This window comes from Nuphar pumila, chromosome 1 (genome assembly GCF_984573655.1).
Source record: "Nuphar pumila chromosome 1, dmNupPumi1.hap1.1, whole genome shotgun sequence".
Lineage (NCBI taxonomy): Eukaryota > Viridiplantae > Streptophyta > Magnoliopsida > Nymphaeales > Nymphaeaceae > Nuphar > Nuphar pumila.
Genome location: NC_143249.1, coordinates 14,387,972 through 14,410,140, shown reverse-complemented (window position 1 = coordinate 14,410,140; position 22,169 = coordinate 14,387,972). Strand labels below are relative to the sequence as shown.

General features: G+C 39.0%; 1 long non-coding RNA gene across 1 annotated transcript; it reads left to right on the top strand.

The window, feature by feature from the left end:
* Positions 1 to 643: 643 nt before the first annotated feature.
* Positions 644 to 15,193, top strand: LOC149848057 (uncharacterized). The gene is made up of 2 exons (XR_016434164.1): positions 644 to 914; positions 14,675 to 15,193. It is a non-coding gene; the product is annotated as an uncharacterized LOC149848057 (long non-coding RNA).
* The last annotated feature ends 6,976 nt before the right edge of the window (positions 15,194 to 22,169 follow it).

The following is a 22,169-nucleotide window of genomic DNA, read 5'->3' as shown; positions in this document are numbered from 1 at the left end:
AGCCTTGCATATATTATATATTCTGGTGATTCAAAAGTCAATCCCTACCAAACAGAGACCCTGTGGATCATATCTGTAAGATTAGATTCGCTTAAAAGTATCGTTTCAATTCATTGATAGGTATGCATGCCCGCTTGTATGTGCATCCATACCAAAGACTTATATCATGGTAACTATGAGGATCACTAGTGGATGAGAAAGGATCATGTCCAAGGTTCCTTGGATGGGAATTTTTGAAAGGCAAGCTGGGGTTAGTCCCACCTTTGTGAACGGCGGCATCATGCTGGAAATTGGACGGTTATCATTTGTTTGGAACAACTTTTATTTGATGGATTCATGGATGTCGTTCATTTTGATGATGAACGGCATCCAAGGTTCTGATCCTCTGAACAAGGGGGCCTAGAGTTTTTAGCAATCAATTCGGTGAACAATTATCCAAAAGAAAGAGGTGTGTGTGTGTGTGTGTGGGGAGAACAATTTCCACCAGAACCATGGAACGAAAAAAGCGGACGGCCCAGATTCAACATCCTCAGGTGAAAAGAGAACCAATCATCGAAAATGTACCATTGATTGGAAAAGATCAACGGCTGAGATAAGGACGCAACATCTTAAGAATAAAATGGAACGGTAAAAGCGGGGCAACTGAAGCGCCAAAAACGCTATCCTTTAAGCCATGGCTGCAGCGTCCGCATTGTTCTCACCTTCCTCCCTCTTCTTCCCCACCACCAACTCCAGGCCTTCCTCTTCCTCTTCATTCTTATGCTCTGTCTCTCTTTCGGCAACCACAAAACGCTCGGATTTGGCATCTCTGAGCTCCCAGTTCAGAGGCATCAAGATTTCTGCTGCACCCACTCATCATGGTTCCGCCAATTCCGCTCTCTCCGCCGCTCCTCCTCGCCTGCCAATCATTGCCCGTATGTTGTTCGTCTCTCTCTCTCTCATGGCTATTATTTTCTTTAAACTACTGTGGAATTCTGTTTGTCCGTTCCGTCCTTTTTTTTATAATGTCGCTCTTTGGTTTTGTTCGGAGATTTTGCAATTGGTTTTGGATTTGTTAGGGTGTTCGGATTCGGCCATCTATCCAGAAAATGGGACGAATTTTCCCAACTTAGATCGGTTATTTGGATTATTTAGGGTGCATACAAAGTCCAAATAACAACTAGTGGGTTAATTCGATGAAGCTTATGAGATGGTTGGAGGCTTGGGAGCAGAAATTTTCCAGTTATTATTCGGTTTGTGCTCTTTGTGAATCGTATGGTTCTGTTGCGATTGTCTTGTTCAGTTCTTTATTTGTTGGGTGTGACGGAGGATATGTTGGGATATTATGTTATGGGGTATAATGCAATTTTCCAACTAGTCCCATTTTGCTGAATAGATGAGGGAGAGAGAGAGAGAGTTTTCAAGCATCCCTTTAGCTTTTAGAGGATTGCTGGTTTCTACCGCTGAATCTCATTATTTTTAGTTCGATTTGTGGTTGATTGTTTTCGATTTTAAGGGTCCTTTAGGTGCGTTTTTTCTATTAATGCCCAAATTTTAGGTGCCTTTTTAAAAAAATCCGTAATTTAGTCCTTGCACTTGAGTGATTGAAGTTGGAGTTCAAGGTATGTATGCTTCCACGGTACTGTAGATTTATTCATTCTCTCTTATTCTCTTCTAGCGAGAATTTTCAGGATAGGCCACCTTTTCCGTAGTTTTTCTCTTACGTCTGGATTATCAAACAGGTGCTCAATTAAATTCTGTTTCTTCTGTTATCATACCATCAAATGGAAACTGGCTCGATTCATGGTGAATATCACCTTGCTATTAGTTGCTATTTAAATAAATACTGTTAGCCAACATTACCATGTCAATGTTATCATTGTTACATTGAAGGCAAGAGAAAGGGAAAAAGAGAAGTTGCATTTGTATTAAGATGTCAGAAGCATGCTTTGGTTACACTTCGGCATTAAAGAACCATGACCAAGTTACTGTTAGGTGTAAGAAAGGATGGAGAGAAATTCAAAGAAGGAATGAGGTGTTTAAGATAGAGGTCTTGATGAGGTGGAATAGTCCCATATTGCTTTTGCATGAGTTTTCTGAGAGCTTTATAAGCAATTAGTGAACTCATACACTTGTTCCTGAGAACAAGGGAGTGGGATGACCACCACACACACGCGCGCGCCCGCCCGCCGTGCCGTGCCGAGCCGGGTCGGGTCGGGTCGGCCCTTTAGGGCCATATCCAATCAAGACAAGTATCTTTTTACCCAAAGTTTCTTTGGATTCGGTAACGGGTTATGAGAATGGATAACGGATCACGTCCCCTCGGATTCCGTAACGGGCTCCTTCCACGTTTCATAACCGTTCGTGGGTTATAAAAGCGTGGTCAGGGGTGGGGTTACGGAGAGGCTGAGACAGGCGATTTTCTGAAGGAGAGTTCTGCGATTTCTCATCTCCCCTGTTACTCTCTCTCTCTTTCCTGTGAGTTTTTCCGAAAGAGTGGTTCTGCAACTTTGGTTCGAAGAGGCTGTTTTCGAAGGACGATCCGCCGGAGTGCACCGTTCGGTTCGTCGTGGCTATTGTATCCTGGGGGAAGAACGCCGGACCCTGATTTGCACAGTATGTGGGGGCGAATCTTCTCTAAGGGGAGTACTTTCGTACGCCTTAGCCTATTACATAAACTAAACATGTTCCTGTTGTTTTCTTTATGTTCTATGCATCTGTTTAATCTTATGCTGTCGTCTGGATTTTGGTCTGATGCGGAAAATGCCATGCTTGCTCCCTGTTACTGTTTCGGTCGTTTGTTAATCATGTTATTTACACTGTTATATTTCTTGATTTATTTCGTGTTTTATATCATGATGACGATTGTGAAACTGTGTGACATGAAAGTTGATCCAACAGTTACTTCCCTGATATTGTCGAGCTATGTTTGAGTTGCTAAAGAATTGGAGCGGAACTGAAAGACAATATTAGAAACAATATGATCAGGTTGATAGTGTTAGGCCCACAATACCAACGGAACCCGGGAAACTATAAAGAATAGACCATAGTTACCAGGTAGCGAAATGGATACGGGAAGCGATGGGTGAAGCGGAAGCAGGCAAGTGAGTGTTAAAAAGTAGTGTAAAGCAGGAAGCAGGATTCGTTTTGGAAGCGATTGTGGAAGCGTGCTAGTGAGAAGCGAGTGGAAGGTGCATTTCCCACAAATGGGAAGCGAGTTTCCTCCACGCTTACCCCTTTTGGCGCTTCCTGCTTCGGAAGCGCGCTTCCTGCTTCGGAAGCGCGCTTCCGATAACTGTGGAATAGACTGTTCAGTGATCCTGGCTTGATGAGTCCTTTCTTCCATAGATCATGATAAACCATTGGCACTAGTCCTGCATTTTGTTTGTGAGCAGAGAAGAAAGTGGAGCTCAGCAGGAAGACGATTGCAACATGAGGGAGCAAGGAGGCCAACGTGCTCCCAATATACAACAAGGATTCCACCCTCATATCGATGAAAATTAACTAATCTTTCCAGAGGGTGAGTTGGGGCCTGTTAGCCAACAGGATAGCAAGTTACACATTCGATCTTGGTAGAAGATACATTCCTTTTACTATAGGGTAGATGGGGGTTACCATTATCCTTTTTGGGGTAATGATTATGAACTGCTTCTGAAAGCTTTCAAGGATCTTTTGGTTAGCAACTAACAGTATTTAAGAATTCAAAAGGTAACAAAAAGACTCTCTTATTTCTAACAAAACCATTATTTCCAATATTAGCTGGCCAAAATCTTAATTACCTAATACAAAGCATATGCAATAATATAAATAATTACTCTCCTTTTCGGAATATGCAAGTACTTTTTTCTGCTCCATTGTCACCATGATATATGATAACTAATAGTAATAATATTTCTAAATGAACTTTTTGTAGAAAAGATATAATTTCATCCATGTGAATATATGATGGTATATGCATCACACAATGAGAAGAAAACATGGAGGTGTTTCTTAAGTTAATTACCTGTGAAAATGTAGCTATTCTAAAATGGCATTTTACTTTCTTTTCAACAATTTAAAAATGAGGATTTTTCCTTTTTGGATCCTTGTAACTTGATTACTTAGGTGATCATGATCCTCTACCTTCTGCTTGACAAGAATCATGATTCGCTGGCAGTATGATTTCCATGTGAATTGTGATTTCCATTTCTTGGGATAAGGTGGCTCCAAGATTTTACATGTGGTACTTTTATATTTTGGTTAAACTTTTCTAGTAGCTAGCATCCCAAGGCATGCATCCAAAACCTTGTTGGGACTGGAGTATTTAGGAATCCTTCTGACCTTTCATATATCTTAAGATGGTTTGTAGTATTTTGGAATTAAATTGATTTTACATCTATTGCATTTCCTGGGGTCTTCATGCCTTTTTTATTATAGTATGTTAGGTTATATGGTCAAGATGAAGTGTCTTATGAGGTTCTTTTTCCTTTATTGTCTCCCAAGGGATAAAGATAACCTTAGAAGTCCCAGGAAGTCTACATGATTCTTTGTCTTGGTGTCAGAGTGTCTATAGATATTGGTGTTTTGGCAAATTGGAAGTTTCACATAGAAAATGAGTTGCAGTGAGTGATTGTTTTGACACAAAGGGAAGAATTATGGTGCTTGTTGCTTATTAAACTAGTTAAGAGTGACAATACATGACCAGTAAATAACATTGACCAATGGAATAGCTAATATAGTGATTAGAACGTGCTTGCATTTCCACATGAGATGGAAAAATCACTGGATAACTATTTCCGTCATTTTTTAAGTCCATCTTTTGTATGGAAATTAACATAGTTTTGTTGTTTTAAAAAGTGGGTGTTAGTTGATATCAAAACATGTCAAATCCATGACAGTTAAAATACTATGGCAATGTTAATTGATGTTGGTAGACAGTTTGAAATGAAGTGTTATTAGAAACACAAGAAAAGATGTATAGAACATTACTGCATTTTCAATAGGAACATTTTCCGAAAACATTGCATCCCAATAACATTGTTCCAGGTCAGAGATTCTTGAAAGCAATAGCATAAATGTAGGCCTCTGTCCATGGTTTCAGTACCAAGAAGTTAGATTTCTTGTAAAGAATCACTTTGTAATATTGGCAATCTGCTTTTGGGTCTAAAGGAAAAATCATGGGAATTTTTCAAATACCCACCAAACCTTTAAGTCTAAGTCATATGCATACCAAACTTTTGAGAGTTTTCAATTCCCCACCAAGGTTTTTTCTTAGGTTAAGCAAATGACCCCCAGATGGGTTACGGTCAAAAACTCTTGTTGCTTATCTGTTAAAATGAAAAATCATTCCATGTAATTTTAAGATAAATCTTTTCAAATAAAAATTCCCCTCCAACCTGCGTCTTCCTTGACTTTCTCAAAACAACTTTGTGCAACATTCTCCATTGGCTGATATTCACTTAGATTGTGCTGCAGTTCGCATGGAAGATCTTTAAACCATAAATAGTTGAGCTTAGAAACCTCCAAATGGGTTTAGATCAGAGTTTCCAGTCGAGGAAGCGGGAGTGGGAAGCGAGGTACTTCTAAAATTTTAGGAAGCGGGAAGCACATAATGACTTAGATGCTATCAAAATAAAAAAATGCTATCAAAGTGAGAGACCGAGAGTTTGTTAGACAGGGAGGGTGAGAGATGGAGAGAGAGTGAGAGGCAGAGAGAGAGAGAGAGAGAGAGAGAGAGAGAGAGAGAGAGAGAGAGAGAGAGAGAGAGAGAGAGAGAGTACCTGAGGACAGCCATTGTCGGAGGCCCAGAAGTTGGTGGAGATTGTCGAGAGAGAGAGAGAGATGTGATTTGCGAATGAAACACAAATCCTATGCGATTTGGGATTTTTTCACAATTTTTTTGAAAATGACCATTTTTCCCTCTTAAGAAACACAATTTCTTCCTTTTTGGGTAAAAAAAGTTTAATAAGGGGGTAAAACTGTCCAAACCCTTAAAAAAAGGAAACTTGCTTCCTTATTTTGGGAAGCAAGTTTTCCTTTATTACGAAGTGTGTTTCCTGTTAACAGGGAAGCACACTTCCCAATTAAAATCGGTGTTTCCCCACGCATTTCGGAAGTGCCACGTTTCGCGCTTCTGAAGCATGTTTTTGGGAAGTGCGCTTCCCCACTCCTATATACGCTTTTGGTAACCTTGGTTTAGATTCAAATCCAACCCCCATTAGGTCATATATGGAGTATAGGCCACATGGAAAAGTTCAAAATCTGAATGTGATCTTATCGACTGTGACGTTGAATTCACAAAAATGGGTCAACTATATAGGTTTTCATACAAATATATACAAAATGTGTTGCGTTGGAATTGGATGCAATCCAGTTCTAACCCTATTTGTTATCCGATTCTGATATGGATTCAACTGATTGTGAAAGCACATTCCAAGTCTGATCCATTTATAGACTGAAACCTTTTTTTTAGTCCATATCTACCCAAATTCTCTTTGGTTGTGTTGGAATCAAGGTTACTAGATTAGGAAGAAAAAACGGGAAGCAAGAAATCAATTTAAAAGTGTAGGAATAAAAAAAGGAAGTGATATGGGATCAAATGAGAAGTGAATAATAATCGAACGGAAAGAAAATAAAAACTAAAATAAAAATGTTTATCCTTAAATTTCATTATTTTGTAGTGTAAGAATTGAATTCTTTTCAAAATTTAAAAATGATGGTTACCAATTTAGAGGAAGTACATGGGAAGTGAGTGAGAAGCGTGAAAGGAAGCACATGGGAAACATGAAAAGAAGCGTGAGAGAAGCCCATAGGAAACATGTAGCGAAGCAGAAAAGAAACCATAGTTGGCAAACCCGTGACTCGGGCTCGGATCACCTGACCCTCGACTTGTGGGTCAGTGGGCCGACTCGGTAACTCAGATGGGTTAGTACCTAATTTTTTTATTGTTTTTTTAAATAATACAGACGGGTTGGCATCCGCTCTCCTCTCAGAGAGAGAGAGAGAGAGAGAGAGAGAGAGAAAGAGAGAGAGCATTGACTCACCTCTCAAAGGTGAGCCTCTGAGAGGCTCGATGCTCGTCTGTCAGAGGCGAGGCTCTGAGAGGCTCGTTGCCCGCCTCTCAGAGAGAGAGAGAGAGCACCTAGCTGCCAAAGTCGCGACAGTGCGACGGACGGTGGCTGTCGGTGGTTGCCCTAGGGTTGGAGTTGTAGGGGGCAAGAGAGAACGAGAAGAGGTGCGAGAGAACACTCGAAAAAACTTACTTTTAAAGCGATGAACCAATTCGTATTGAAACGAACAGGTTCAAAATTTGCGATGACTCGATGAATCGATACTGATTTATCGAGTCGTGTCTCAGTCCTGAATTGGAGGATTCAGGACTGACTCAGCCCGAGTAAGTTGAGTCAGGCAATTCCTAGCCGATTCACACCTGAACCTGGCTAAAACAGGTTTGGGCTGGATCGGTGGCCCAACTATTGGGCGATCCAATCCGACTCAGACGATTCTAGAGTCGGATTGCTGGATTTGCCAACTATTGAAGAAGAATTTGGGAAGCATAGAAGAAGCGTGGGAGAGTAGATTCCCATCAAGTTTTAGAAGCAAGAAGCGAGGAGTATTGCCCTTCTGAAGCGAGTTTTCGAGAACCACGCTTCTCACCAATCTATGAAGCTTCCAGTAACTCTGGCTGGAATCAACTAAATATCTGACCCATTTGCAATCCTACCCTCAGGAATTGAAGGAATCTACCAGCATCTGAATGTCAGCATGGTGAGTGGTGATAGATCCATCTATCAAAACCATGGTCTACATGACTTATGGATGCAACAAAAAACTAAGAATTAGTGCATCCATGGTCAATCTGACTTTGAATACATTTGATGTCCTTGAATCCTAATATTAAGGGTAAAAAAGTAAGTTAAGCTAAGCATTTAGAAAAACAACTCCATGTAGGGTTGCATTGCTACAAGGGTGTAATCGTAAATTTAGAATATGTGTTATTACTAACCCAAGGACAAAATGACAGCAGTTAATGTGTGGGGGTCATTTGCATAACAATAATAAACCTTTGGTGTCAAAATGAAAAGCTCCAAAAGTTTGGTATGCATATGAATTAGACCAAAAGGTCTCTTGTGTATTTAAAACAACAACTTCGCCTTCATCCCAAAACAATTGGGGTCGGCGATATGAACCAACAAAGAAAATCATTATGGGTCTTCCACATGAATCCTTCTCCTCCATTCATTTCTATCCAATGCCATGTCCTCGGTGAGGTTCAAAGCATTCATATCCTTTCTTATCACCTCCATCCATGTCTTCCTAGGCCTACCCCGACCTCTTTTAACTAATATATTTTCTCATTTCTCCATCCTTCTAACTGGAGCATCATTAGGCCTTCGTCGAATATGTCCAAACCACCGTAAACGATTCTCTCTCATCTTATTTTCAATGGGTGCAACGCCTACCTTCTTACGTATCTCCTCGTTCCGAATCTTATCTTTTATTGTATTTTCACACATCCATCTCAGCATACACATCTCAGCTACACTCATTTTTTTAATATGATGTCTCTTGGCAGCCCAACATTCCGTACTATATAGTAAAGCGGGCCTAATAGTCGTCCTATAAAACTTTCCCTTCAACCGCAATGGCATTCTACGATCGCACAACACTCCAGTTGCACTCTTCCATTTCATCCACCCAACCTTTATCCTATGATTTACATCTCCATCAATTTCTCCATACTTTTGAATGATAGATCCCAAATATTTGAAAGAATCATCCACCGGTATTTCGTGCTCACCAAGCTTCTCTACACTCCCATCACTACTTCGTTGCTTACTAAATCGACATTCCATGTATTCTGTCTTACTCTTACTCAACTTAAAACCTCTTGCTTCCAATGTCTGTCTCCATAATTCTAACTTAGCATTAACCCCAGCTCTAGACTCATCAATCAAAACAATATCATCAGCAAACAACATACACCACGACACATTTTCTTGAATTGATCTCGTAAGCTCATCCATCACTATAGCAAATAGGAAATGGCTTAAAGCAGATCCTTGATGTAACCCAACCGTTATAGGAAAATTGGTTGTCACCTCTTTACAAGTGCGGACATTGGTTACTACTCCTTCGTACATATCCTTAATTATACTAATGTACTTGAGAGAAACACATTTCTTCATCATTGTCCACCAGAGAACGTCCCTCGGTACTCTATCGTATGCCTTCTCCAAATCAATAAAAACCATATGCAAATCTTTGTTCCTCTCTCTATTTCTCTCAATAAGTTGTCTAAGAAGATGTATAGCTTCCATAGTTGATCTTCCAGGCATAAAACCAAATTGATTCTCCGATATCATGACAAACTTCCTCAACCTAGACTCAATCACCCTCTCCCAAAGTTTCATAGTATGACTCATGAGTTTTATACCACGATAGTTTGTGCAATCTTGTATATCACCCTTATTCTTATATAGAGGCACCAAAGTACTCTTCCTCCACTCATTAGGCATCTTATTTGACCGCCAAATCTTGTTAAAAAGATTTGTCAACCATTCTAAACCTTTCTCTCCCAAGCATTTCCAAGCCTCGATAGGTATACCATCTGGGCCAACTGCCCTTCTTGATTTCATTTTCTTCAAAGCCTCTGCAATTTCTTTCTTTTGAATCTTGCGCATGAAGTCATGATTCATCTCATGAAAAGGAATTGAAAAGTCTCCAAAATCCTGAGCATGACTTTCATTAAATAGCTTATCAAAATAATCTTTCCATCTCTCCTTAATCTCCTCATCTTTGACTAAAACCCTTTGCGTTTCATCTTTGATACATCTAACCATACCCGGATCCCTCAATTTCTTATCTCTCATCTTTGCAAGCCTATAAATATCCTTCTCACCCTCTTTGGTATCCAACTTGTCATAAACCTCCTTATATACCTTATCCCTCGCGTTCCGAACTACTTTTTTAGCTTCCTTCTTTGCTATCATATACTTCTCCAAATACTCATTATCACGATTTTTACTTAGATTTCTATAACACTCTCTTTTAACCTTAATAGCTAATTTGACATCCTCGTTCCACCACGATGTATCCTTACCTAGCGGTGTACCGTCTTTAGACTCACCCAATACCTCCTTAGCCACCTTTCTCATGCCACCCGCTATCTTATTCCACATAGATTCTGAATCTTCCTCAAGACACCAATCAACTTCCTTAACTACTCGCTCTACAAACATTCCTTGTTTAGCTTCTTTCAGTGCCCACCACTTAATTCTAGGATCTATCATATGTCTATCCCTTTGTATAACTGTTTAGTTATACACTGCCGGTCCCAAGCCCGGATAAAGGAAGAGGGTTGCGGTAGGCCTGTGACAGCCAGCATAAAAACTTTGTCATACCCTATGAATATGAACCAATATGAGAATTTCGTTGGGGCGTTCCCTACTGAGCGACGCGTTGTACTCTATAGGCCCGGAGGCAGTGATAAATGGGCAAGGGTTGCTAGGTCGTCGCTCGGAAGCGACGCGTCACACCGGCGCCCGGATGTGGTGTCAAATAGGCAAGGGTTCCCTCACTTTGTTGGACGGGTGGGGGTAAAGAAGTTAGTCCAAGACCATAAAATTAGGTTAGCCACTTGGAACATAGGATCTTTAACTGGTAAGTTGGTAGAGTTAGTAGATGTTATGTGTAGGAGAAAGATTGATATTTTATGTCTACAAGAGACCAAATGGGTAGGTGAGAAAGCAAAAGTGATAGAACCTTGGGGATATAAGATTTGGTATAGTGAGTTTATAGATAATGTAGTTGAGGTCCGTAGGAAGGGTGATAGGATTTTACTTATTAAATTAGTATTAGGTACGAATATTATTAATATTATTAGTGTTTATGCACCTCAAGTAGGTTTAGATGATTCCATTAAGCGTCAATTTTGGGAAGATTTAGATGGAGTAGTACAAGGGATATCTTATGGAGAAAGGCTTTTCATCGGCGGTGACTTTAATGGGCATGTAGGCATTAGTAGGGATGGATTTGAGAGTATCCATGGAGGCTATGGTATAGGAGAAAAAAACGAAAGTGGAGAAAGGATTTTAGATTTTGGTTTGTCCTATGATATGATCTTAGCAAACACTTGGTTTAGGAAGAGGGAGTCTCACCTAGTAACATTTAAAAGTGGGGTTAATACGAGTCAGATAGATTTTTTTCTACTTAGAAAGAGAGATAGGGGTTGTTGCATCGATTGTAAGGTTATACCAGGAGAAAGTGTAGCTACACAACATAGAGTCTTAATTTTAGATCTCTTGTGTATTTGAAAATTTCCCAAAAATCATTTTAACAGCAATTATGGCCAAACCTTCAAAATGTGTTGATATTGAACTTGTGGTGTGGTTCAACGTAATGAAGGATATAATTAGTAGGGTCTAGGAATACAAGTTTTAACATTCAAAGAAATTGTCAAGGATATAATATTTATTACCACCATTATCAATCAATCCTCTTCCGATGTAATGTTGGCCTTGTGGGAATTATTTCTTTGGTCATTTCCATGTAAGGCTAAGGTTAAAATCTCATACTACATCCATTCATATCATCTCTCATTGCCTCCATCTAAGTCTTTGTGCTACTTCTACCCTTTTTAACTTGTATCAAACTCAGAGTTACCGGAACCGTCATATGGAGCGGGGAAGTGCGCTTCCCCAAAGCGCATTTCAGAAGTGCAAAACTTCGTGCTTCTGAAAAGTGCTGGGAAGCGCAAAAAAAATTGGGAAACACGCTTCCCATTTTGGGGAAGCTCGCTTCCCTCATTTTTTTTTTGTATTTTTATTTATTTTTCTCTTTTTTCGCTTCTCCCTCGCTTCCTAGGTCACTTCCGAGATGATTTCTGGTTTGCTTCTGAGTTGTCCCACACTTCTCGCTTCCTAAAATTTTGAAAGTGCCTCGCTTCCCGCTTCCCCTTCCCGTATCGCTTCCCGCTCACACTTCCTCGACTAACAACTCTGATCAAACTAACAAAGATCACCCGTTATTTTGATAACATCTTGTTTAAGTGAGGTACATCTATGTGCATTCCATCCCATATTACATTTTCCCTATCATTATCTCCTTCCAAATATTTATTCTTCTTATTTTGTACTTTTTTTTAACTTGTGTCAAATTTAATAGAATCCATCATTTATGAAGCAATGTCATCTTTGAGACAGCTAGTGCATGTTTTGATATTTTGCTTAGAACAGGAAGCCCATATTTTTTGATTTGTTGGAAGCTTAAACTTTTTTTTTCCTAAAGGCTTAATTTTTCCATTTCATTGGTATGTACGATCTTTAAGTCTATTGGTCATGAGAATGGGTTTGGTCCTAGAGCCTAAATTAGTCCTTGATAATACTGAATGGATTTTAAATAAATTCATCAATAGCCTAGATATCCAAAGTGTAGATGAGGTCTTGTCAAAGGGGATGACCCTTATTTATAGATCTCCTAGATGGGCTTACATTTCTGGTTCTAGATCCTGGTTACATGCAATTGCCTGCGTCTGATTGGCCAGAATTATAGATAAATCAATCTGATTGGCCAGATTGATGCAGTCTTTGATTTTCTTAGATATGCTGGATTTGGACTATGCTTTGGCTTATTTCATGCAATCTTTTTTGTGATGAAAAATCGAGTAGTTCTTCCAATATCATGGTAGGTCTTGGCTTTATGACAGTTGGAATGAGCCTGTCTAATAATGTTGGTTTTGAAAAGTTAATTAACTGTTATAGTCATTGTACATGGAGTGGAAAGTTGAGGGATTGAAGAAGATGCCCTAGTGTTTTTCTTAAGAGTTGAGAACAATATGGATGCAGCTAGAACAAGGATGCAAAATATGAGATGACCAAGCATATTAATGGATCTCCATTTGTATACTAGGATTCTTTAGGGGCATTTATCTTGCTTTTCATGTATTTACATTCTGGAGAAGTGTGTTGGATTTTTTATAGATTCTTGAAATTTGTTTCTTGTTTTCCTCATTTATTTGTGCTTCTATTTGCATATCATGTGCATGAAGGGATGTGAATTATACCACTTCATATTATGTTGTATAACTAGATTGCATCATAGCTACTCATACTTCTGTTTTTATATATTCTTGTGATGTCCAAAGAAGTCTACGGGTTCTTTGGACATGTTTTTTTTTTCATGTATATGGCAGTGTTTTCACCTTTCGGTCGTTATTTTAATTAATAAAATCATATTCCAAGATCACTGTGACTCTTGATTGATATTCTGTTGTTGGCACAAGTTTATTCGTATTACTTACTGATCCTGAGTTTTAAATTGGTCAACTTATATTTAAGTAGAAATCTCAAGTTCAAAACACTCACATCTTCTCATGTAGACTATATTGTCAAAGAGACATTACTTGTTCAATCAGAGCTTTATATATAGGCATAACGATATATAAGTGTCCATTTGTTTCATTCCCATGAAAGGACAAGGCCTTGGATGGGAAGGAGCACAGATTTCTGAAAAATCCTGCCAGCTCAGCCTTCCCATCAGAAAGCTTTCATAGGGGAAGGTATGAAAGGATTTACACATAAAAAGTGCTAGGTGGTGGGAAAAACTGGAGTCCACTTATGCTAGCATGGCACTTTCCCACAATGATGATTTGATGTTTGTTTCATTCATGGTGGGAAAGGAAAAGAAAAGGATTGCCAGCTCAGCACTTTCCCATGTAAGTTGTATAAAACAAACGAGCCCTAAGTATGTTTCTATGCTTGCATGCATGCGTAAAATGTTTTTGGAAGACTTTTAGATCATTGATTCCCACATCAAGCTACATTTTATTTCTGTATGCATGTTTCATGTTGATGTTGTTTCTTATAACTTCAGATGCCATTGTCTCCGCTCCCTATGGTAGTGTTGAATAAGGTTGCAACAAAGCACTTGATGAAATTGTCTCCCTTTCTGTTTTAGCCTCTCGAAAGGCTACCAACAAAGAGAGACTAATTACTTATCTGCCTTAAATTGCTAATTTGCTTGGCTTGTGATGGTTCAAAGTCAGATTGCTGAGTTATCCATTTCTGGATATTGCTTACTTTGGCTCATGTCATGATTATGTGCACCACAAGATTGGATTTGCATTATTTGATGGAAGCTTATGTTCAAAACAGTTTCACTGAAAATTCTTCATGGTTACAAGCTATGTCACATGGACACACCATCTAGAGTCTTATGTCTAGGGGACTTGACACGACATGTGGACATGTCATGTAACATGCTATGACATGTTCAAAATATTGGTTTATAGTTTTTAATAATTTCAATAATATATATATTATTGTATATTCAAATATCAGAATATATTTTTAATCAACTAAATAATAAAGAATCTGCATCCACATGTTTTAGTTTTCAAAGAAATTGTGTCCATGTCCTTGTGACACAGATTCCAAGCATCTCCATTGATTTAAGAAGTCAAAGGTGTGGAGAAGACTGATTTTTTCCTTGAATGCCATAAACATGTGATCGTTGATCCCTCACCCTTTTTCAAGCCAATTTCACCTGAACGGTCAAGATTGGTTCGAACTGAATATAATTTAACTATAGTAAGTGAAGTATGGACAATGCCATTTTGATTTCCATAGCAGTTGAGGCAGTGATGTATTTCATCACTTTGATCCCTTGCAATGTCTGAAAACTAAGTTTAATTAACTTGTTTACTTCTTTCTTTCAGGTCGTGTGTGTCCATTTACAGGCAAAAAGGCAAACCGTGCCAATAAAGTATCCTTCTCGAATCATAAGACAAAGAAATTGCAGTTTGTAAATCTACAGTATAAGAAAGTTTGGTGGGAAGCAGGGAAGAGGTATTTGAAGTTGAGGTTATCCACCAAAGCATTGAAGACCATTGAGAAGAAAGGCTTAGATGCTGTGGCTAAGGAAGCTGGCATTGACCTTAGGAAAAAATGAGATTGTTGTGAGGTTTTTATGAAATTCTGCTTAGGCTGTATGTTTTGTTCTTTTGATCAATAGCACATGTTCTGGCTATTCTTTACCCATTAAAGATTCTTGAATGCCTTCGCATGTCTTTAGTCTTTTGCCTTCTGTGTCATGCAGCCATTAGATTTCTTTGCTGAAGTCGGGTGTTGAGCTGTTGAAAATGCAGTTAACTGTGACTTCGGCTGGGGGATGGTTTGGTTGCACTTTTATGACTTCTATTCTATGGATTAGCTTCCTTTCAGGAAGATCATTGTAATAGAGATTTTTTTGATTAATGAATTAGTAGGGGTCTGCCTAACCCCAGCTTGCCTTGAAAAAAAAAGGGTCTCAGGTTTGAATCCCATGGGTTTATCCCCCAGCTTGCCTATTAAAAAAAAACTGTGATTTTAGTTGATACAGCATTCCCTGAGCTTTTATTTGAATCCAATGAAAATCTCTTTGCAGTCTGAGCTACCTTGCCACCCTACTTGGGAAGCCATCCTGCCATCCTAACCGCTGCTACTAAATTTGGCTTGATCTCTGCATTTTGAGTACTTTTTCATCAAGATTTATGTAAGGTTTGCATGGCTCATGTATCCTAGTGACTGGTGCTTGTTGACCTTTGCTATTCCATTTTACTCTGTCAACGACCTAACAATACGTTTACACTATCCAATAACTGTTTTTTGGGTTTGAAGATTTTGATGCAAGATAAAAACTAAGCTCACTGCCAGTTTTTGGAGTTCGATCGTTGTGAGTTAGGAGCTCAATGCAAGATAAAAACTAAGTTCAAGCCACTTCAGGCCTCTTGCATGTGCCATGATGTGGGTCTTCCGATCTCCAAATTCAACGCCGTGATGTTATGAGGCGATGTTTCTGGTTCTACTGGTGATCATGCAGGTCTGCCTGCGGGTTTTCAAGCCTGATGTAGAGATGAGTGGCTTTGTCCATAACTGTTTTGCAGCATGCTGATAAACGGCACCCTACATTTCTATTGTAAGATGTGATTGTCTATAAATAAAGTTAAGTCTGGTGGCTGGCAACCGGCCCGGCCTGATGCCCAGCCCTAGTGTGCATGTCGAATTTGGAAGCTGAAAAAGTATAGATCCGATTATTTGTGTATAACGCATTTCCATACAGTGTTTTGTCTGCAGCTAAGTTTGGACCCAACATGGTTCAGCCCAGTTAATTCCTGCCAGGATTGGTAAAGACAGGTTCTTATACACAAACTTTTGGAAGTAGAGGTTGTACCACCATTTCAGTTGGACCGACTCTAATCTTGACCCAACTTGACGAGGTTGGGGTCAAGATTAGATCAGAAGGAAGAGAGAGAGAGAGAGAGAGAGAGAGAGAGAGAGAGAGAGAGAGAGAGAGAGAGAGAGAGAGACGTTTGTGCATAATCAATGTTACAAATCTCATTCTTGGGAAAATCTCAATGGAGGGAAAATGTCAAAATATTTTGAAACTTTTGGTTTTTTAAGAAAATATAGAAAAAATATGTGCATATATAAAATATAAAAATATATAGTAAGATATGCAGAAACGTGAATGAAAATATACATAATATAAAAAGTACCAGAAGAACTGTCTTTTTTCACAGAATATCCTGCATCCATATAAAATAAGACGCGGAGGTGTTTATGACCAACTTCTTCTCTTTGTAAGTTTTATAAAAAAATGAAAAGAATTTTGAGAATACCTAATAGAATTATAAATCTCTCTTTGCCCCAACATATTGTTGTATTAAAAATGACGTTTGCTTATGCGCCCATATGTAAAGGTTACCGAGAAAACTAACACACCCTTTTCAGCTCTCTCTCTCTCTCTCTCTCTAAAGATGCGCCGTTTTAGTGACGGCCATTGTGTTGTGGTTTACGCAATGTTCCCATACTCTTCTTGCTGTTTGGGAGTAGTAGCTAGCGTTGCTGAAACAATGTGTTGGGACTGGTGTTGGCAGCCCCCAACACCACATTTCAACACCTTCACGAGAGGATGTTTTTGGCAACTCCATCTCTCAACATCGCATATCGGCAAAACAATATTTTAGCAATACACGGAAACCATGTTTCCATCCCATTGCAAGGCTCTCAAACATAGCCTAAAAACTCATGCAAAACATCATTACATTAAGGCTCAGTTTGAGAGCTTTGAATTGAAGCAGAGTTTTTTCAACACCTCTATTGTTTGGAAGCAGTGCATTGCAGTTTCCCAATGCCCTTTATTGTTTGGGAACAATGGCGGTGCCAAAATACTACATTGGAATGAAGTTGGCAATTCCAACACCATTTTTCACTGCCATTGACAGGAGGATAATTGTGGCAGCTCTATCCCCACTAGCACATTTTGGCAACACTGTATTTTAGCAGCACTACTTTTTTTAGAAAATCATTTTTTTTTTGAAGGGCAAGCTGGGGTACCGGTTACGCAGACCCCTCCCAGTTAAACAAACAACTATACCATTGGGTTTTGAACCTGCAACGTCCCAACACAAGGTGACGTGCACTAGCTGTTCCTACCAGACAAGCAGAGCCCAGATTGGTTAAAAAATCATATTTTGACAATACATATAAACAATGTTTCCACCCCAATGCAAGGCTGCAGAGCCATAGGCAGACTGCCTCTCACTCGTTTTGATAAGCAACCTGGCCCCATAGGATTTGAACTCAAGACCCTTTGGTTATGATAGTGCGACCTGACCATCCAGGTACTCCCCCCCTGAAACCTCCTTTCTTTTCCAAAATTTTAAATGTTATATTTTTTAGGTTATGTTCTTGAGATCCTTGGTTTTAGGGTGTGATTAGTTTGGAAATCTCAGATCCTCCAATCTGAGGTCCCCCATTTGCTCAAGGGTTGGACTTGGTGCAGGACCCAAGCCAAATCCATACTCGAGCAGCAAGTCCTCGGCATTCAAGTATCCCCTTAGTTTTTTTATATTATTTCTATTTTGAGATATTATAGCATAAATGTAAATGTATGTTGATTTTAATTTGGTAAAAATAAATATAAGATATGCCCAACCTACAAGCTGGCTGGCAGTTCCACGAGTCATGATAAAAGATGAGACATTTTCAAAATAAGCAAATAGATAGTATCACAAAATTTTGGGTATTATATAGGCGATATTTGTGACATAGCTCACAACAATGTTGAGAGAGAGAGAGATTAGGCATGTGTGTGGGAAGCGGTTGAAGGTCCTATTCCACAAAAAGAGAGGGGAGGGAAACAAGTGGTGCTTACGCATGTGTGGGGGGAGAGGTAGAAAAGTGCCCCCCTTCCCTTATGCTCCTAACAATGAATGCAGCTGATAAAAACAAAAACATTTTTTAGGATGTTTGTGCTGAACCGTCACCATTCACCAATCTCACTTTGAGCATCCTTTCAGATTATCAAAGATTTGTACTTGAAAAGCTTCAATAATGTGTCTTAAACATATAATATAACATCTCATTACCTTTCCTAATCCACTGATTAACCCCTAAAGTGAGAGAGGTTAGGCTAAAGACCAAAAAAATAGTGGGGCACAAAGGAACAAAAAACAAAGTGAGAAGTTGGTGTTCCAATCACTAGAGAAAAAAAGCAGACCGAACCAACAAAGTCTAAAGGAGCAATCAATCCCTGCCCTCCTCATAAAAGGGTCAATTGCAGCCACATCTTTCATGTTTTGCTTCTTTCGGCTCATTTTATCCGAAGTTGTGGATGACAACCTACTAGATGGTCACCACCATTCCTATTTAGTACTTATATCTATCCAACCAGTACTGCCAACCCTAAATGGATTCAATAAGCTTACCGGGTCAGGTTTGTTAGGATCCAAAGCCTACTTAGTATGGTTAAAACAAGCTTGGTGTCTCTAAAACTGATCCATATTTCTTCATTTACACTTAAACTTTAAAAACAAAAGATTCTGATATTTGCTTCATTAATTAGGTTAGGTTTTGGTCATGCTAAGGAGGATTTGGATCGGATAGGTGGCAAAATCCGGGATCTGGTACGAGCGAAGTACCAGCTTGGAACCGGGCCCACTTTGATTGGATGCCAGCTCTGGCTGGTTGACAACCACATTGACAAATGCTTAATTTGGTACAGTTTCGTAGCATTTCAGCCCATGAGTAAAAGGCTATGGTCCTACCATACATGCGCACATGATGACCTTAAGACTTTTACATGCCAAAGCTTTACACAGTTCAAGTTGGGTTTCCATCGAAGTTCTTTTACTTTGGTTCCCGTGCGGAAGCATGTATGCGTGATGCCCACTAACACACTCATCTTTATGTTGATCATTTGTTTACAATGTTTTTGAATTCCTGTGAGGATTTGAGATTCATGTTATCCGGATCTATAAGATCCATCTGGATCCAATTTTACATTTTGTTTTGGATTTCTTAGATTGTATTTGGATAGTAGATCCTAACGATTGATCCATATTTAATTAAAAGTTAAATGGAATCAGAAAACTATCTTAAGTAGGGTTTATCCAAGTAGAAAGTTCAAGCTCATTAGGATTGGAGTCCCTTCTTGGGAGTTAGAGGGTCAAGTTAAAGATTGGTCATTATAATTTTAAACAATTGGGGTCGGCGATATGAACCAAAAAAGAAAATCATTCTGGGTCTTCCACATGAATCCTTCTCCTCCAATCATTAGTGTTATTAAAAGATGTTCAGTTGTTTTCTATTTTTCCAGTTATTTATTACTTACATAGATAATTTAGCTAATTTTAGATCATAGTAGTTTGGTAGATTTCTACGCCGAGGTTTGCACTGCCTGCTAAAATGATGGCCTGATATTAAGCTTTTTCTTTTTTTTTGTTGACGGAGGAAAACCCTCACTGAAAACACGGTCACTTAATAGGCCTGCCTCCATGCGAGGTAACTCTCTGGGTTGAGGACACGACCCATGCATCAGCGGGATTTGATCGTGGACCTTTAGCTTGACACAGGACCCCGCTGACCACATGGGTAACCACAACGGTGGTGATCCGAGAGTAAGCATTTGAATGGGTCGAATTGCTGGAGGAGTGTGGATCCTGTTTTCTGCTTCAATATAAGTCTTTAAATTTTCTGATTTTTTTAGAGTAGTTTTGTAATTTTATCCTAAACTTGTTATATTCAGCAACACTAGTATACTACAGGCAATCTTGCTCTTGTATGGCATCTCAATTAATAAATAAAGAAGAAAGCTCAGTGCGATCGTAGGCAATTCTTGTCGATCGAACCACATAAAATCTTTGTTTTTCTAGTGTGGAGGTTTCTCCTTTAGCTTTTTTCCGTGTTTATTTCTTTGATCTATTCCTAGTTTCTAACACGGAATTGGCATGGATGCCAAGCTGAATCCGATCTCTTTGATTTCTTGTCACCATTTAAAGCAAAGTCATACCCCATGGATGCCAATTATACGTGAACCCACCGTTGTAAACTCTAGTGATTCTGCAACCAACATGACCAAGTATACCAGTGCAGCAAAACTTCGTCATTTTTATATGAGAATCAAACACATACTTGTATGCAGAAATAACGCTTCTTGGAGTTCAAGAACTTGGTCACTTGGCAAATGATATCCAGACGTAAAGTTTGCTGCCAACTTGAGCTTTCTGACAGGAAACCCCTCGTCATAATTTTCTCAATGCACTAGTTGTACTTGTACGTTGGGTTTGTTTGGTAGTTCTAACAACCGGTTGAGGTAGGCTTCAACATTTTGAGCAACCACAGCCACTAGTTGCCCTTTTTTATTTTCAGAAAATTTCTCTCAGATTTTCAGTCACATCTACATGGTTAGGTTGCCAAAACATCATAATCCACAAGAAAAGTTGCTTCTCACCATGGGCACTCAAGAGAGAAAAAGGATTTGCTGAAAACTCTCTCTCTCTCTCTCTCTCTCTCTCTCTCTCTCTGAACAACGTTCACTCGTCAGTGGTTTCTTCTAATCCAGCGGATCCTGGTTGAGCTTGGCTTTGTTGTATGTTGCTAGCTGGGTTCAACATTTTGTTGATCTACATGAGTGGTAATGTTGATCTTCTTTCGGCTTTCTCTCTCGTGTAATCAAATTATCCTGGCACAACATCAATAATATGTTTTAGCATGAGATAATGATGAACTTATCAACTACTGACCAATGCCATCATCCCCACTAATCAAACCAACAACAAACACATCGCAATATTATTATATGCGTTAATAATGCCAATATGCAGAAAAGGCAAAAGGAGTCTCCAAAAACAAGCAAAGAAATGCGTTAACATTTAAAAGTTTAGGTATATAAAGATGTCTAACTTTTTTTTTTCTTTTGAAAGGCAAGCTGGGGTTAGGCAGACCCTACCAGTTATACAAACTATACCATTGGGTTTTGAACCTGCAACGTCCCAACACAAGGTGACTTGTACTAGCTGTTCCTACCAGACAAGTGGAACCCCCGTCGGTAAAGATGTGTAACTTTCATGCTTTAACTAAAGAAATAAAACCATATAACTAACATCCCACTCAAACTCCTTTTTTTTACTGATTTTTAAAAAATCAACCAACTTGGCTTGCCACAGGCAAATTAAGGTGGGGGAATATATAGACTAGCTGATCTATCAAGCTGCACATGGCAGATGAGATATGCGTACATTAAATGTTAGGCCAATTAAGTTTAATGACATATGGATCATTAAACTATTTTTGGCTTTCTTTGTATTTTTTTATAGCTAATTAAGTTGAGAGCATTAACACTCATTGGGATTTGAACTGTCATCAAATTTCAATGATATTAAGAACTAACCAGAGTATGACTTGATTATGACACCCAAAATGCTAAAAATGACATAAACCATGGTTTGAAACACATGAGGACAGTACACAAGATTGAAGCTGGGTGTACTCCATGGAGCAGAAGCTTACCAATGTGTGCAGGATCAGTGATGGAGTACAAACATACAATACACACACATATTACCCATAATCTAGCTACTTAATGAAAGATTTGCTTCCATGGAAGCCAAAGGGTTACTTATGATGGTGATTTGATCTCCAAACCCAAATTCTCGTTGAGGAGGTTTGGCATGTGCTGTTTACTATTTTCAAGAGACAAAGTTGATTCTTACATGCTCTTCTACACCATTTTTAAAACATACCTATTTGCATGAAATCAGATAATCTTTACCATTTTAAAATTTTGGATTTTATGATATAGTGGCAATGATTGAACTTGTTAATTAACATAGTGGATAGGCCATGCTAAACACGTCTATATAGCTAAATCTAAGGCTGTCAACCGGTCCA